This window comes from Pseudophryne corroboree, unplaced genomic scaffold (genome assembly GCF_028390025.1).
Source record: "Pseudophryne corroboree isolate aPseCor3 unplaced genomic scaffold, aPseCor3.hap2 scaffold_2082, whole genome shotgun sequence".
Lineage (NCBI taxonomy): Eukaryota > Metazoa > Chordata > Amphibia > Anura > Myobatrachidae > Pseudophryne > Pseudophryne corroboree.
In genome coordinates, this window is record NW_026968725.1 from 1 (window position 1) to 16,740 (window position 16,740).

Below are 16,740 nucleotides of genomic sequence, written 5' to 3' on the forward strand. Positions count from 1 at the left end.
CTTCTTGCCAGGAAGGAGATCGATGGGACAATCCCATTCCCTATGGGGCGGCAGAATATCAGCAGCCTTTTCACAGAAGACGTCTGCGAAGTCTTGATAAACTGCTGGAAGATCTAGCTGTGACTTTACTTCGGTTGATTTAAAGGGACACACTTGGGCTAGGCAGGTTTGGTGACACTGTGAACCCCATGAGGTAAGCTGCAACGTTGTCCAGTTGAACTGTGGGTTATGTAGCTGGAGCCAAGGCATGCCCAAGACAATCTCCTGGGTAGCCTGAGGGATGACCAGGAACTTGATCAGTTCTGAGTGAAGAAATCCAACTCCCAGAACCACTGGGGTAGTTTGATGTGAAATGTTCCCCTTAGAGATTCTACTACCATCCACAGCAGTAATGTATACAGGACAGGAAAGTTCACAGGTAGACAGACGAAATTTATTTACAGCAGCCTGGGTAATAAAATTTCCTGCAGCACCGCAGTCCACTAATGCTGATGCAGACTGGAGCCCAACGGAAGTTTCTAGCGTCACTGGAAGAATGAGGTCTTGTTGAGAAGGAGCTTGACTGAGAGATCCTAACTTGACTCCTCCCTTACAAGTCAGGATCTGGCGTTTCCCGAACGCATCGTGCAGGAGTTAATTTGATGGCCCGCAGCAGCACAGTACAGGCAGAGCCTCTCCCGTATTCTTCTTGCCCGCTCTTCAGGAGATAGGCGGGACCTATTAATCTGCATAGGCTCGTCAGAAGAGGGAGACTGGAGCTGTACAGGAGGTATGAACCCTGGTCTGCGAGACTCACTCCGAGCGCGTTCATTATTGCGTTCGCGGATGCGAGAGTCCAGCTTAATACATAGGGAGATCAAATCAGGCAGTTGAACAGGAATGTCACGGGTTGTCAGTTCGTCCTTGATCCGCTCCGAGAGTCCGTGCCAGAAGGCTGCTACCAGAGCTTGGTTGTTCCACTGGACCTCTGCAGCCAACGTCTGGAACTGGATGACATATTGTCCCATGCTTCGGTTACCTTGACGAAGTTGGATCAGGTCTGCCGAAGCTGATGTTGCACGACCAGGCTCGTCAAAGATCCGTCTAAAAGTTGACACGAAGTCTGAGTAGTTGTTGATCAGAGGGTCAGCACGTTCCCATAGCGGAGACACCCAACTCAGAGCGGAACCAGAGAGCAAGGAAATGATGTAGGCAACCTTGGACCTTGGTGTGGGAAAGTTATGTGGCAATAACTCAAATTGTATTTCACACTGATTGAGAAAGCCACGGCATAGTTTAGGACTGCCATCATATTTGCTCGGCACGGGCAGGTGCAGGCGTGACACTGGAGATGATGCAGCCGACGTAGAAGAATTCATAGCACTGGCAGGTGCTGGAGTAACTGGAACAGTAGGTGAAAGTACACTGGGCAGGGATTGCTGCAGTGTATCCAATCGGGAGGACATCCCTTGTAGAAAGTGAAGCATCTGCTGCTGCGCAACCTCTTGACCATCCAGACGGGAGACCAGATCTTGCAAGGCCTCTGACCCCACACTCCGTCCACCATCCGAGTCCATCGATCCTGGACTTACTGTCAGATTGTGTTTGGTCTGTGTCCCCGGAGGGGGCGCTAGTGGGTCAGTGGAGGTGGAAGGAAGGAAACGAGGAGGTTGAATAACGTTCCTGCGCATGAGCGCAATGGTATTTTTATTAGACAGATGTTATAACAGTTATTGCAGCAGAAATAATAATAACAGGTGGAAAAAAGTCAATCACTCAGTAATGGAACTGAAAGTCTATGGCAAATGAATGATAAGTGAAATTGAGAAATAATATCCAGGAATATAAATCAGAAGAACAAATGTCATATGGAATGGTTCTGGCTTGGAAACCAGTGCAGGGTTAAAACAGGAAACTAAGGCAGTGGATGAAATGGCAAACCTGAGCATAAGCAGGAGACTTACTCACAGTGCAGGTGATGGGCACTGGCAGCAGCAAGCTGTGTCACAGGTGGAGGAATGAACGCACCTGGAGTTAGTCTTCAACTGCAGGCTGAAGCACACAAGGTGGTGATTAGTGTGAAGCCTTATGCAGGTTGCAGGTATTGCTGAGCCTTGAAGTTCCACAGAAGATAGCAGAGTGACCAGGAGTATAACGTTCTTAGCAGAGAACCAGGAACTCAGGAGAGACAGGAACCGATCCTTTCGTGTAGGTCGCAGATAGACACAAAGTCCAGGATGCCTGTGAGCTGTAACTGTAGCCTCCTATATACCCCATGGTACGCAGGGATTGGATGAGTGCAGGAAAGGTGGGTGCGGCCACGCACCGGATTGGCCGCAGCATACAGGCTATTGCAGACTGTCATGGCGGCGCCCACGCCGCGGCCCAGCGGGGACGCGGCGCGCTACACGCCCGCTGCACCAGCAGTGCCCCCAGGATCCAGATGATACCCCATGGCAGGGGCATAGGTGACAGGTGACCGCAGGGAGCCAGGACGGAGTCCGCAGCGGCGGACGGAAGTCAGCCTGGTAAGTCGATTCCTGACAGATGCATCCTTGAGTGTAACGCCTACTGCTGCTGGCGCTGCTGTTGTTGCTGCTGGGAGTCGATGGTCATCCCAGAGGGGAAGTCGTAAGACCACTTTTACTACTTCCACCAAGCAATTGACTGTCCAACAGTCTTTTGCAAGGAAGATGAAATATCACAGCAGTCATCCTGCTGCAAAGCGGATAACTGAGGCCTTGGCATCCTGGGCAGTGAGAAACGTTTTTCCGGTATCCATCATTACTTCAGAGCCAACTATAGACTTGATTGAGGTACTGTGTCCCCGGTACCAAATACCATCTAGGTTCCATTTCTCTAGGCAGGCGATACCGAAAATGTACACAGACCTCAGAAAAAGACTCACCAGTGTCCTAAAAAATGCAGTTGTACCCAATGTCCACTTAACCACGGACATGTGGACAAGTGGAGCAGGGCAGACTCAGGACTATATGACTGTGACAGCCCACTGGGTAGATGTATTGACTCCCGCCGCAAGAACAGCAGCGGCGGCACCAGTAGCAGCATCTCGCAAACGCCAACTCTTTCCTAGGCAGGCTACGCTTTGTATCACCGCTTTCCAGAATACGCACACAGCTGAAAACCTCTTACGGCAACTAAGGAAGATCATCACAGAATGGCTTACCCCAATTGGACTCTCCTGTGGATTTGTGGCATCGGACAACGCCAGCAATATTGTGCGTGCATTATATCTGGGCAAATTCCAGCACGTCCCATGTTTTGCACATACCTTGAATTTGGTGGTGCAGAATTATTTAAAAAACGACAGGGGCGTGCAAGAGATGCTGTCGGTGGCCACAAGAATTGCGGGACACTTTCGGCGTACAGGCACCACGTACAGAAGACTGGAGCAACACCAAAAACGCCTGAACCTGCCCTGCCATCATCTGAAGCAAGAAGTGGTAACGAGGTGGAATTCAACCCTCTATATGCTTCAGAGGATGGAGGAGCAGCAAAAGGCCATTCAAGCCTATACATCTGACCACGATATAGGAGGTGGAATGCACCTGTCTAAAGCGCAGTGGAGAATGATTTCAACGTTGTGCAAGGTTCTGCAACCTTTTGAACTTGCCACACGTGAAGTCAGTTCAGACACTGCCAGCCTGAGTCAGGTCATTCCCGTCATCAGGCTTTTGCAGAAGAAGCTGGAGACATTGAAGGAGGAGCTAAGACAGAGCGATTCCGATAGGCATGTGGGACTTGTGGATGGAGCCCTTCATTCGCTTAACCAGGATTCACGGGTGGTCAATCTGTTGAAATCAGAGCACTACATTTTGGCCACCGTGCTCGATCCTAGATTTAAAACCTACGTTGTATCTCTCTTTCCGGCAGACACAAGTCTGCAGGGGTTCAAAGACCTGCTGGTGAGAAAATTATCAAGTCAAGCGGAACTTGATCGGTCAACAGCTCCTCCTTCACATTCTCCCGCAATTGGGGGTGCGAGGAAAAGGCTCAGAATTCCGAGCCCACCCGCTGGCGGTGATGCAGGGCAGTCTGGAGCGACTGCTGATGCTGACATCTGGTCCGGACTGAAGGACCTGCCAACGATTACGGACATGTCGTCTACTGTCACTGCATATGATTCTCTCACCATTGAAAGAATGGTGGAGGATTATATGAGTGACCGCATCCAAGTAGGCACGTCAGACAGTCCGTACGTATACTGGCAGGAAAAAGAGGCAATTTGGAGGCCCTTGCACAAACTGGCTTTATTCTACCTAAGTTGCCCTCCCACAAGTGTGTACTCCGAAAGAGTGTTTAGTGCCGCCGCTCACCTTGTCAGCAATCGGCGTACGAGGTTACTTCCAGAAAATGTGGAGAAGATGATGTTCATTAAAATGAATTATAATCAATTTCTCCGTGGAGACATTGACCAGCAGCAATTGCCTCCACAAAGTATACAGGGAGCTGAGATGGTGGATTCCAGTGGGGACGAATTGATAATCTGTGAGGAGGGGGATGTACACGGTGATGAATCGGAGGATGATGAGGTGGACATCTTGCCTCTATAGAGCCAGTTTGTGCAAGGAGAGATTAATTGCTTCTTTTTTGGTGGGGGTCCAAACCAACCCGTCATTTCAGTCACAGTCGTGTGGCAGACCCTGTCACTGAAATGATGGGTTGGTTAAAGTGTGCATGTCCTGTTTATACAACATAAGGGTGGGTGGGAGGGCCCAAGGCAATTCCACCTTGCACCTCTTTTTTCTTTTATTTTTCTTTGCGTCATGTGCTGTTTGGGGAGTGTTTTTTGGAAGGGCCATCCTGCGTGACACTGCAGTGCCACTCCTAGATGGGCCAGGTGTTTGTGTCGGCCACTTGGGTCGCTGAGCTTAGTCACACAGCTACCTCATTGCGCCTCTTTTTTTCTTTGCGTCATGTGCTGTTTGGGGAGTGTTTTTTGGAAGGGCCATCCTGCGTGACACTGCAGTGACACTCCTAGATGGGCCAGGTGTTTGTGTCGTCCACTTGGGTCGCTGAGCTTAGTCACACAGCTACCTCATTGCGCCTCTTTTTTTCTTTGCGTCATGTGCTGTTTGGGGAGTGTTTTTTGGAAGGGCCATCCTGCGTGACACTGCAGTGCCACTCCTAGATGGGCCAGGTGTTTGTGTCGGCCACTTGGGTCGCTGAGCTTAGTCACACAGCTACCTCATTGCGCCTCTTTTTTTCTTTGCGTCATGTGCTGTTTGGGGAGTGTTTTTTGGAAGGGCCATCATGCGTGACACTGCAGTGCCACTCCTAGATGGGCCAGGTGTTTGTGTCGGCCACTTGGGTCACTGAGCTTAGTCATCCAGCGACCTCGGTGCAAATTTTAGGACTAAAAATAATATTGTGAGGTGTGAGGTGTTAAGAATAGACTGAAAATGAGTGGAAATTATGGTTATTGAGGTTAATAATACTTTGGGATCAAAATGACTCCCAAATTCTATGATTTGAGCTGTTTTTTAGGGTTTTTTGAAAAAAACACCCGAATCCAAAACACACCCGAATCCGACAAAAAAAATTCGGTGAGGTTTAGCCAAAACGCGTTCGAACCCAAAACACGGCCGCGGAACCGAACCCAAAACCAAAACACAAAACCCGAAAAATTTCCGGTGCACATCTCTAGTGGCCATGCCATGTCACTGTGCAGGAGCCAGCACCGCTCACACACTAGTCCCCGGTGCAGCCCCCAACCCCCGGGACACCCGGAGCAACAAAATGTAGATTCAGGCCACCAGGCCACGCCCCTACCTATGAAACCATGCCTCCTTTTTACCATTGCGCTGCTTATCTGCGCGCACTGCATTACAATCTCCCTCGCCACCTCTCTGGGTGTCACCAGTGATAGTGACACCTCTGCCATGCTTGTAGCAGCTGGTCCTAAGATCTACGCCTCAAGCCCTGAGTGTTTGCCCTTGTGACTTGTTGATCATCATAGCAAAGCAGATGCTTACAGAAAACTGCAGGGGCTTAGATTGAAAATAAAAAAAATTGATGGGTATAAGGTAGAGAGGAGCGGGTTCGGTTCTCCGAGAACCGAATTCCCCACGAACTCCACGTGGTTTACACTGGTACGAGGCAGGCTCGGTTGTTCCCGCCTGACTCGGAAAACCTGAACAAGGGAAAATGTCATCATCCCGCTGTCGGATTCTCGCGAGATTCGGATTTCATATAAAGAGCTGCGCGTTGCCGCCATTTTTACTCGTGCATTGAAGAGAGAGCGGAGAGGACGTGGCTATGTTCTCTCAGTGGAAATCTCAATATCAGTGCTCAGTATCAGTGGATACTTATTGCTGCTCAGTAATACTAGTAGTGTGTCTCTCCTGCTCAGTGTCAGTTCTCAGTAGTATCCTCATCAGTGCTCAGTATCACTGCTCATTGTCTTGTGCTGCATTGTTGTGCTCAGCATACTACAGTACATTACTAATAGTCCAGTGCTGCATCTTGCTGCTCAGTGTCAGTTCTAGTATCCTCATCAGTGCTCACTATCACTGCTCATTGCATTGTGGTGTTCTGTATACTACAGTAACATAGTAATATAGTAACATATAGTAACATAGTTTTTGAGGTTGAATAGAGGCAAATTGCCCATCGTGTTCAACCTGTTTTAAGTTGTGATGATTCTACATACTTGCTGAATAATGTTTTATGACTAGTTAGCTACTACAACTCATGTTACCCCCGGATTAACCATGTTGATATTTTAAGTATTATAACCTTGGATAGCTTTTTCATTCAGAAATGTATCCATTCCTTTTTTAAATCCAATTACAGAGTCCGCCATTACCACCTTCCCTGGCAGGGAATTCCACATCCTGATTGCCCTAACAGTGAAGATCATAGTATCTCTCCTGGCAGGTAAGTAGGAGTTGGGCCAGAGCTGTGGAGGATTGCTGCTCGGGCACCCCCTGTCAAGTGAAGGAGATCCAACTGAGGCAGCACAAGGGAACTCTCGAAAGAAGAACAAGGCTAGAGGAAGATCTGAGACAAAGAAATCTGACTTTTACCAGAGCTGACCAGAGGAAAGCACAAACACAGTCCCCCACTACCACAAATAATGCAGTCGAGTTTCCCACATTTGGGGAAATCACAGGGGTCAGCATACCCAGAATGCAATGAATGAACCTCACCCTGGGAGAACAATCTTCATGACCATGGTATCGCCTATGCAAAATAAGTATGATTTGGGATAGGGCTGGGGAGGGCCGCTGCTCAGGCACATCTCTGTCAAGTAAAGGAGATTCAACTGAGGCAGCACAAGGGAACTCTCATCTGGAGACAACAACTGCAGGGAGAACACATATTTTCAGATGAACATGGGAGGGCAGAAGGCTGCCTAATACTGAAGCACCCCCAAACAACAAACCAAATGCAACAACTAGTACAAGCATTCCTGGGGGAAGTTCTGCAGAAGATGGATTTGCATACGGTGATGTCATCCAAGCAGTGGGCCAAAGTTGGCTGGAACCCTCATCTGCATATGAAAAGAGAAAAGGGGTGTGCAGGGCATGGCGGCCTTTTGCGGCGCTTGGATGACCCTTAGTTCGCATTAAACACCCAAACCCTCCTTCGGTGTGGGGCTCATGTTGACAATGCCCCAGCCCCTGAAGCATTCAAGCTGATTTCTTACAGCAGCTTGGCACTGTAACAGCTCCAGAGCTGCTCTGTAAGGCAAGTAAAAGGGTGTGTAGTTTGCATTGTGCATTGGAAGGCACAAAGTAAGCAGACAGGAGGAGAAGTCAGGATAGTGCACAAGGGTATAAAAGGGAGGGGCTCAAGAAAAAAGAAGTGGAAACAGACAGCAAACTAGGCTGGAGAGAGACCTGAGACAAAGAGATCTGAATTATACGAGAGCCGACCAGGGGAAACACAAATTATGCAGTCAAGTTTCCCACATTTGGGGAAATCGCAGGGGCAGCACACCCAGAGTGCAATGGGTGAGCCTTGCCCTGGGAGAAGCAACTTCATGATCATAGTATCTCACCTGGCAGGTAAGTAGGAGTTGGGCTTGAGCTGGGGAGGGTCGCTGCTCGGGCACCCCCCTGTCAAGTGAAGGAGATCCAACTGAGGCAGCACAAGGGAACTCTTGAAAGAAGAACAAGGCTAGAGGAAGATCTGAAACAAAGAAATCTGACTTTTACCAGAGCTGACCAGAGGAAAACACAAACACAGTCCCCCACTACCACAAATAATGCAGTCGAGTTACCCACATTTGGGGAAATCACAGGGGTCAGCATACCCAGAATGCAATGAATGAACCTCACCCTGGGAGAATAATCTTCATGACCATGGTATCTCCTATGCAAAATAAGTATGATTTGGGATAGGGCTGGGGAGGGCCGCTGCTCAGGCACATCTCTGTCAAGTAAAGGAGATTCAACTGAGGCAGCACAAGGGAACTCCAGCATCCTCTACAGACTAAGAGAAAAGGATTTACCGGTAGGTATTAAAATCCTATTTTCTCATACGACCTAGAGGATGCTGGGGTCACATTAAGAACCATGGGGTTATACCAAAGCTCTTGAACGGGTGGAAGAGTGCGTACGACTCTGCAGCACCGAATGACCCAACTTGAGGTTATCATCGGCAAGGATGCAGTGGCGTTAATGTTTCCTGGTGTCAACCTGTATTATTTCAGTAGATATTGAAATGAGGATGCATCTTGCTGCCTTTCCAATGAAGCAAGTTTAATTTAGTAATAGGTGAAAAACCATCCCTACAAAGATGTTAATCAGATACTTGGCTTTGTGGACACTTTTCAGAGAACAAATTTGTTAGCATAAAAATAAAGCCAGAAAATGAAGAGCTGTTTAATCACTCAATTGGATTTTTTTGCCAGCATATTTCTTTTTCTCTGCAAACCACTGCTAAATTGTGCTTCCTAGCTATTTTTATAAAATCACTGAATCAAATCTAACTCTGATTACATCAGAGAAGGCCAGGTACCCTACACCATAACAGGGGTTTTTGAAATTTTGACTTGTCTACTTAAAGATCACCAAAATCTGATAACAAGGTCAATTACATCCCTGGGTGGGATTGAACCACCAACCCTTTGGTTAATAACCAATCACACTAACCAATTGCGCCACAGAGACACTTTGCAAAAGTCCATACTGACAAAGGCTAATAAGCATTCATCTAGAACGTTTCCTAGAAAAACTTTAAAAAGTCAATAATCTGGAGAGTTTTTGTAAGATGTTTCTTCCATCAACCAACGAAGAAACACATTGTTACTTTCCCATGATGAGTGAGTGCTTCAAGATCTCTTGCACTTACATGTGCAGCAGAGTACTGTAATGAAAGCATGCTGGGTTCATAACCCAGAGGTAGGCAGATTGAAACTATCCTCTGCTATATGCATTTTTTTTTTGTTAATTAAAGTAATCCAAAACTGGGATTGATTTTTTTTCTCTTTTATTTTTACTTAAAGTACAATAACTTTTACCATTTTAATATGTTTTAATAGTATATTGACAGTATTGTTTTCTTTCAAAAATCCACTTAATTTTCTTTACCCGATTATTAAAATGGTAATTGACAAAAACAAACTACATTGTCACCAGAAGAGCAATACAAAATGTACAAGTGATATATTAAAATCATCTTTCCAGCTTGAATTTCAATGATGCATTGGGGCAACGATTTTGTGAGAAACATCTTCACCCTTAAATAAAGATTTTCTTAATTCCTTACCTGTGTGCTAATTAGATATCACCTTGTTTTCACATTAAACAGACTTCCACATGAGAAAGCAGCAAGGATGCAGTGGCGTTAATGTTTCCTGGTGTCAACCTGTATTATTTCAGTAGATATTGAAATGAGGATGCATCTTGCTGCCTTTCCAATGAAGCAAGTTTAATTTAGTAATAGGTGAAAAACCATCCCTACAAAGATGTTAATCCGATACTTGGCTTTGTGGACACTTTTCAGAGAACAAATTTGTTAGCAAAAAAATAAAGCCAGAAAATGAAGAGCTGTTTAATCACTCAATTGGATTTTTCTGCCAGCATATTTCATTTTCTCTGCAACCCACTGCTAAATTGTGCTTCCTAGCTGTTTTTTGATAAAATCACTTAATCAAATCTAACTCTGATTACATCAGAGTAGGCCAGGTACCCTACACCATAAGAGGGGGTTTGAAATTTTGACTTGTCTACTTAAAGATCACCAAAATCTGATGACAAGGTCAATAACATCCCTGGGGGGATTGAACCACCAACCCTTTGGTTAATAACCAAACACACTAACCGATTGCACCACAGAGACACTTTGCAAAAGTACATACTGACAAAGGCTAATAAGCATTCATCTAGAACGTTTCCTAGAAAACTTTAAAAAGTCAATAATCTGGAGAGATTTTGTAAGATGTTTCTTCCATCAACCAATGAAGAAACGCATTGGTACTTTCCCATGATGAGTGAGTGCTTCAGGATCTCTTGCACTTACATGTGCAGCAGAGTACTGCAATGGAAGCATGCTGGGCCCATAACCCAGAGGTAGGCAGATTGAAACTATCCTCTGCTATATGCATTTTTTTTTGTTAATTAAAGTAATCCAAAACTGGGATTGATATTTTTGCTCTTTTATTTTTACTTAAAGTACAATAACTTTTACCATTTTAATTTGTTTTAATAGTATATTGACAGTATTGTTTTCTTTCAAAAATCCACTTAATTTTCTTTACCCTATTATTAAAATGGTAATTGACAAAAACAAACTACATTGTCACCAGAAGAGCAATACAAAATGTACAAGTGATATATTAAAATCATCTTTCCAGCTTGAATTTCAATGATGCATTGGGGCAACGATTTTGTGAGAAACATCTTCACCCTTAAATAAAGATTTTCTTAATTCCTTACCTGTGTGCTAATTAGATATCACCTTGTTTTCACATTAAACAGACTTCCACATGAGAAAGCAGCAAGGATGCAGTGGCGTTAATGTTTCCTGGTGTCAACCTGTATTATTTCAGTAGATATTGAAATGAGGATGCATCTTGCTGCCTTTCCAATGAAGCAAGTTTAATTTAGTAATAGGTGAAAAACCATCCCTACAAAGATGTTAATCCGATACTTGGCTTTGTGGACACTTTTCAGAGAACAAATTTGTTAGCATAAAAATAAAGCCAGAAAATGAAGAGCTGTTTAATCACTCAATTGGATTTTTCTGCCAGCATATTTCATTTTCTCTGCAACCCACTGCTAAATTGTGCTTCCTAGCTGTTTTTTGATAAAATCACTTAATCAAATCTAACTCTGATTACATCAGAGTAGGCCAGGTACCCTACACCATAAGAGGGGGTTTGAAATTTTGACTTGTCTACTTAAAGATCACCAAAATCTGATGACAAGGTCAATAACATCCCTGGGTGGGATTGAACCACCAACCCTTTGGTTAATAACCAAACACACTAAACGATTGCACCACAGAGACACTTTGCAAAAGTACATACTGACAAAGGCTAATAAGCATTCATCTAGAACGTTTCCTAGAAAACTTTAAAAAGTCAATAATCTGGAGAGATTTTGTAAGATGTTTCTTCCATCAACCAATGAAGAAACGCATTGGTACTTTCCCATGATGAGTGAGTGCTTCAGGATCTCTTGCACTTACATGTGCAGCAGAGTACTGCAATGGAAGCATGCTGGGCCCATAACCCAGAGGTAGGCAGATTGAAACTATCCTCTGCTATATGCATTTTTTTTTGTTAATTAAAGTAATCCAAAACTGGGATTGATATTTTTGCTCTTTTATTTTTACTTAAAGTACAATAACTTTTACCATTTTAATTTGTTTTAATAGTATATTGACAGTATTGTTTTCTTTCAAAAATCCACTTAATTTTCTTTACCCTATTATTAAAATGGTAATTGACAAAAACAAACTACATTGTCACCAGAAGAGCAATACAAAATGTACAAGTGATATATTAAAATCATCTTTCCAGCTTGAATTTCAATGATGCATTGGGGCAACGATTTTGTGAGAAACATCTTCACCCTTAAATAAAGATTTTCTTAATTCCTTACCTGTGTGCTAATTAGATATCACCTTGTTTTCACATTAAACAGACTTCCACATGAGAAAGCAGCAAGGATGCAGTGGCGTTAATGTTTCCTGGTGTCAACCTGTATTATTTCAGTAGATATTGAAATGAGGATGCATCTTGCTGCCTTTCCAATGAAGCAAGTTTAATTTAGTAATAGGTGAAAAACCATCCCTACAAAGATGTTAATCAGATACTTGGCTTTGTGGACACTTTTCAGAGAACAAATTTTTTAGCATAAAAATAAAGCCAGAAAATGAAGAGCTGTTTAATCACTCAATTGGATTTTTTTGCCAACATATTTCTTTTTCTCTGCAAACCACTGCTAAATTGTGCTTCCTAGCTGTTTTTATAAAATCACTGAATCAAATCTAACTCTGATTACATCAGAGAAGGCCAGGTACCCTACACCATAACAGGGGTTTTTGAAATTTTGACTTGTCTACTTAAAGATCACCAAAATCTGATAACAAGGTCAATTACGTCCCTGGGTGGGATTGAACCACCAACCTTTTGGTTAATAGCCGTACACACTAACTGATTGCGCCACAGCGACACTTTGCAAAAGTACATACTGACAAAGGCTAATAAGCATTCATCTAGAACGTTTCCTAGAAAAACATTAAATAGTCAATAATCTGGAGAGTTTTTGTAAGATGTTTCTTCCATCAACCAATGAAGAAACACATTGGTACTTTCCCATGATGAGTGAGTGCTTCAGGATCTCTTGCAATTACATGTGCAGCAGAGTACTGTAATGGAAGCTCGCTGGGTCCATAACCCAGAGGTAGGCAGATTGAAACTATCCTCTGCTATATGCATTTTTTTTTGTTAATTAAAGTAAACCAAAACTGGGATTGATATTTTTGCTCTTTTATTTTTACTTAAAGTACAATAACTTTTACCATTTTAATTTGTTTTAATAGTATATTGACAGTATTGTTTTCTTTCAAAAATCCACTTAATTTTCTTTACCCGATTATTAAAATGGTAATTGACAAAAATAAACTACATTGTCACCAGAAGAGCAATACAAAATGTACAAGTGATATATTAAAATCATCTTTCCAGCTTGGATTTCAATGATGCATTGGGGCAACGATTTTGTGAGAAACATCTTCACCCTTAAATAAAGATTTTCTTAATTCCTTACCTGTGTGCTAATTAGATATCACCTTGTTTTCACATTAAACAGACTTCCACATGAGAAAACAGCAAAGATGCAGTGGCGTTAATGTTTCATGGTGTCAACCTGTATTATTTCCGTAGATATTGAAATGAGGATGCATCTTGCTGCCTTTCCAATGAAGCAAGTTTAATTTAGTAATAGGTGAAAAACCATCCCTACAAAGATGTTAATCAGATACTTGGCTTTGTGGACACTTTTCAGAGAACAAATTTGTTATCATAAAAATAAAGCCAGAAAATGAAGAGCTGTTTAATCACTTAATTGTATTTTTCTGCCAGCATTTTTCTTTTTCTCTGCAACCCACTGCTAAATTGTGCTTCCTAGCTGTTTTTTTATAAAATCACTTAATCAAATCTAACTCTGATTACATCAGAGAAGGCCAGGTACCCTACACCATAAGAGGGGGTTTGCAATTTTGACTTGTCTACTTAAATATCACCAAAATCTGATCACAAGGTCAATTACGTCCCTGGGTGGGATTGAACCACCAACCTTTTGATTAATAGCTGAACACACTAACCGATTGCGCCACAGAGACACTTTGCAAAAAGAATATACTGACAAAGACTAATAAGCATTCATCTAGAACGTTTCCTAGAAAAACTTTAAAAAGTCAATAATCTGGAGAGTTTTTGTAAGATGTTTCTTCCAGCAACCAATGAAGAAACACATTGGTACTTTCGCATGATGAGTGAGTGCTTCAGGATCTCTTGCACTTACATGTGCAGCAGAGTACTGCAATGGAAGCATGCTGGGCCCATAACCCAGAGGTAGGCAGATTGAAACTATCCTTTGCTATATGCATTTTTTTTTTGTTCATTAAAGTAATCCAAAACTGGGATTGATATTTTAGCTTTTATTTTTACTTAAAGTACAATAACTTTTACCATTTTAATTTGTTTTAATAGTATATTGACAGTATTGTTTTCTTTCAAAAATCCACTTAATTTTCTTTACCCTATTATTAAAATGGTAATTGACAAAAACAAACTACATTGTCACCAGAAGAGCAATACAAAATGTACAAGTGATATATTAAAATCATCTTTCCAGCTTGAATTTCAATGATGCATTGGGGCAATGATTTTGTGAGAAACATCTTTACCCTTAAATAAAGATTTTCTTAATTCCTTACCTGTGTGCTAATTAGATATCACCTTGTTTTCACATTAAACAGACTTCCACATGAGAAAGCAGCAAGGATGCAGTGGCGTTAATGTTTCCTGGTGTCAACCTGTATTATTTCAGTAGATATTGAAATGAGGATGCATCTTGCTGCCTTTCCAATGAAGCAAGTTTAATTTAGTAATAGGTGAAAAACCATCCCTACAAATATGTTAATCAGATACTTGGCTTTGTGGACACTTTTCAGAGAACAAATTTGTTATCATAAAAATAAAGCCAGAAAATGAAGAGCTGTTTAATCACTCAATTGTATTTTTCTGCCAGCATTTTTCTTTTTCTCTGCAACCCACTGCTAAATTGTGCTTCCTAGCTGTTTTTTTATAAAATCACTTAATCAAATCTAACTCTGATTACATCAGAGAAGGCCAGGTACCCTACACCATAAGAGGGGGTTTGCAATTTTGACTTGTCTACTTAAATATCACCAAAATCTGATCACAAGGTCAATTACGTCCCTGGGTGGGATTGAACCACCAACCTTTTGATTAATAGCTGAACACACTAACCGATTGCGCCACAGAGACACTTTGCAAAAAGAATATACTGACAAAGACTAATAAGCATTCATCTAGAACGTTTCCTAGAAAAACTTTAAAAAGTCAATAATCTGGAGAGTTTTTGTAAGATGTTTCTTCCAGCAACCAATGAAGAAACACATTGGTACTTTCGCATGATGAGTGAGTGCTTCAGGATCTCTTGCACTTACATGTGCAGCAGAGTACTGCAATGGAAGCATGCTGGGCCCATAACCCAGAGGTAGGCAGATTGAAACTATCCTTTGCTATATGCATTTTTTTTTTGTTCATTAAAGTAATCCAAAACTGGGATTGATATTTTAGCTTTTATTTTTACTTAAAGTACAATAACTTTTACCATTTTAATTTGTTTTAATAGTATATTGACAGTATTGTTTTCTTTCAAAAATCCACTTAATTTTCTTTACCCTATTATTAAAATGGTAATTGACAAAAACAAACTACATTGTCACCAGAAGAGCAATACAAAATGTACAAGTGATATATTAAAATCATCTTTCCAGCTTGAATTTCAATGATGCATTGGGGCAATGATTTTGTGAGAAACATCTTTACCCTTAAATAAAGATTTTCTTAATTCCTTACCTGTGTGCTAATTAGATATCACCTTGTTTTCACATTAAACAGACTTCCACATGAGAAAGCAGCAAGGATGCAGTGGCGTTAATGTTTCCTGGTGTCAACCTGTATTATTTCAGTAGATATTGAAATGAGGATGCATCTTGCTGCCTTTCCAATGAAGCAAGTTTAATTTAGTAATAGGTGAAAAACCATCCCTACAAATATGTTAATCAGATACTTGGCTTTGTGGACACTTTTCAGAGAACAAATTAGTTAGCATAAAAATAAAGCCAGAAAATGAAGAGCTGTTTAATCACTCAATTGGATTTTTCTGCCAGCATATTTCTTTTTCTCTGCAACCCACTGCTAAATTGTGCTTCCTAGCTGTTTTTATAAAATCACTGAATCAAATCTAACTCTGATTACATCAGAGAAGGCCAGGTACCCTACACCATAACAGGGGGTTTGAAATTTTGACTTGTCTGCTTAAAGATCACCAAAATCTGATAACAAGGTCAATTAAGTCCCTGGGTGGGATTGAACCACCAACCTTTTGGTTAATAGCCTTACACACTAACTGATTGCGCCACAGCGACACTTTGCAAAAGTACTTACTGACAAAGGCTAATAAGCATTCATCTAGAACGATTCCTAGAAACATTTTAAAAAGTCAATAATGTGGAGAGTTTTTGTAAGATGTTTCTTCCATCAACCAATGAAGAAACACATTGGTACTTTCCCATGATGAGTGAGTGCTTCAGGATCTCTTGCACTTACATGTGCAGCAGAGTACTGTAATGGAAGCATGCTGGGTCCATAACCCAGAGGTAGGCAGATTGAAACTATCCTCTGCTATATGCATTTTTTTTTTGTTCATTAAAGTAATCCAAAACTGGTATTGATATTTTAGCTTTTATTTTTACTTAAAGTACAATAACTTTTACCATTTTAATTTGTTTTAATAGTATATTGACAGTATTGTTTTCTTTCAAAAATCCAATTAATTTTCTTTACCCGATTATTAAAATGGTAATTGACAAAAACAAACTACATTGTCACCAGAAGAGCAATACAAAATGTACAAGTGATATATTAAAATCATCTTTCCAGCTTGAATTTCAATGATGCATTGGGGCAACGATTTTGTGAGAAACATCTTCACCCTTAAATAAAGATTTTCTTAATTCCTTACCTGT

At 41.9% G+C, this 16,740-nt stretch overlaps 3 non-coding genes across 3 annotated transcripts; all 3 read right to left on the reverse strand.

The window, feature by feature from the left end:
- Window positions 1-7,038: 7,038 nt before the first annotated feature.
- LOC135006174 (U1 spliceosomal RNA) lies at window positions 7,039-7,202 on the reverse strand. The gene has a single exon (XR_010206516.1). It is a non-coding gene; the product is annotated as a U1 spliceosomal RNA (small nuclear RNA).
- A 655-nt stretch (window positions 7,203-7,857) lies between these two features.
- LOC135006177 (U1 spliceosomal RNA) lies at window positions 7,858-8,020 on the reverse strand. Its single transcript, XR_010206519.1, has one exon. It is a non-coding gene; the product is annotated as a U1 spliceosomal RNA (small nuclear RNA).
- A 152-nt stretch (window positions 8,021-8,172) lies between these two features.
- LOC135006175 (U1 spliceosomal RNA) lies at window positions 8,173-8,336 on the reverse strand. The gene has a single exon (XR_010206517.1). It is a non-coding gene; the product is annotated as a U1 spliceosomal RNA (small nuclear RNA).
- Window positions 8,337-16,740: the final 8,404 nt, after the last annotated feature.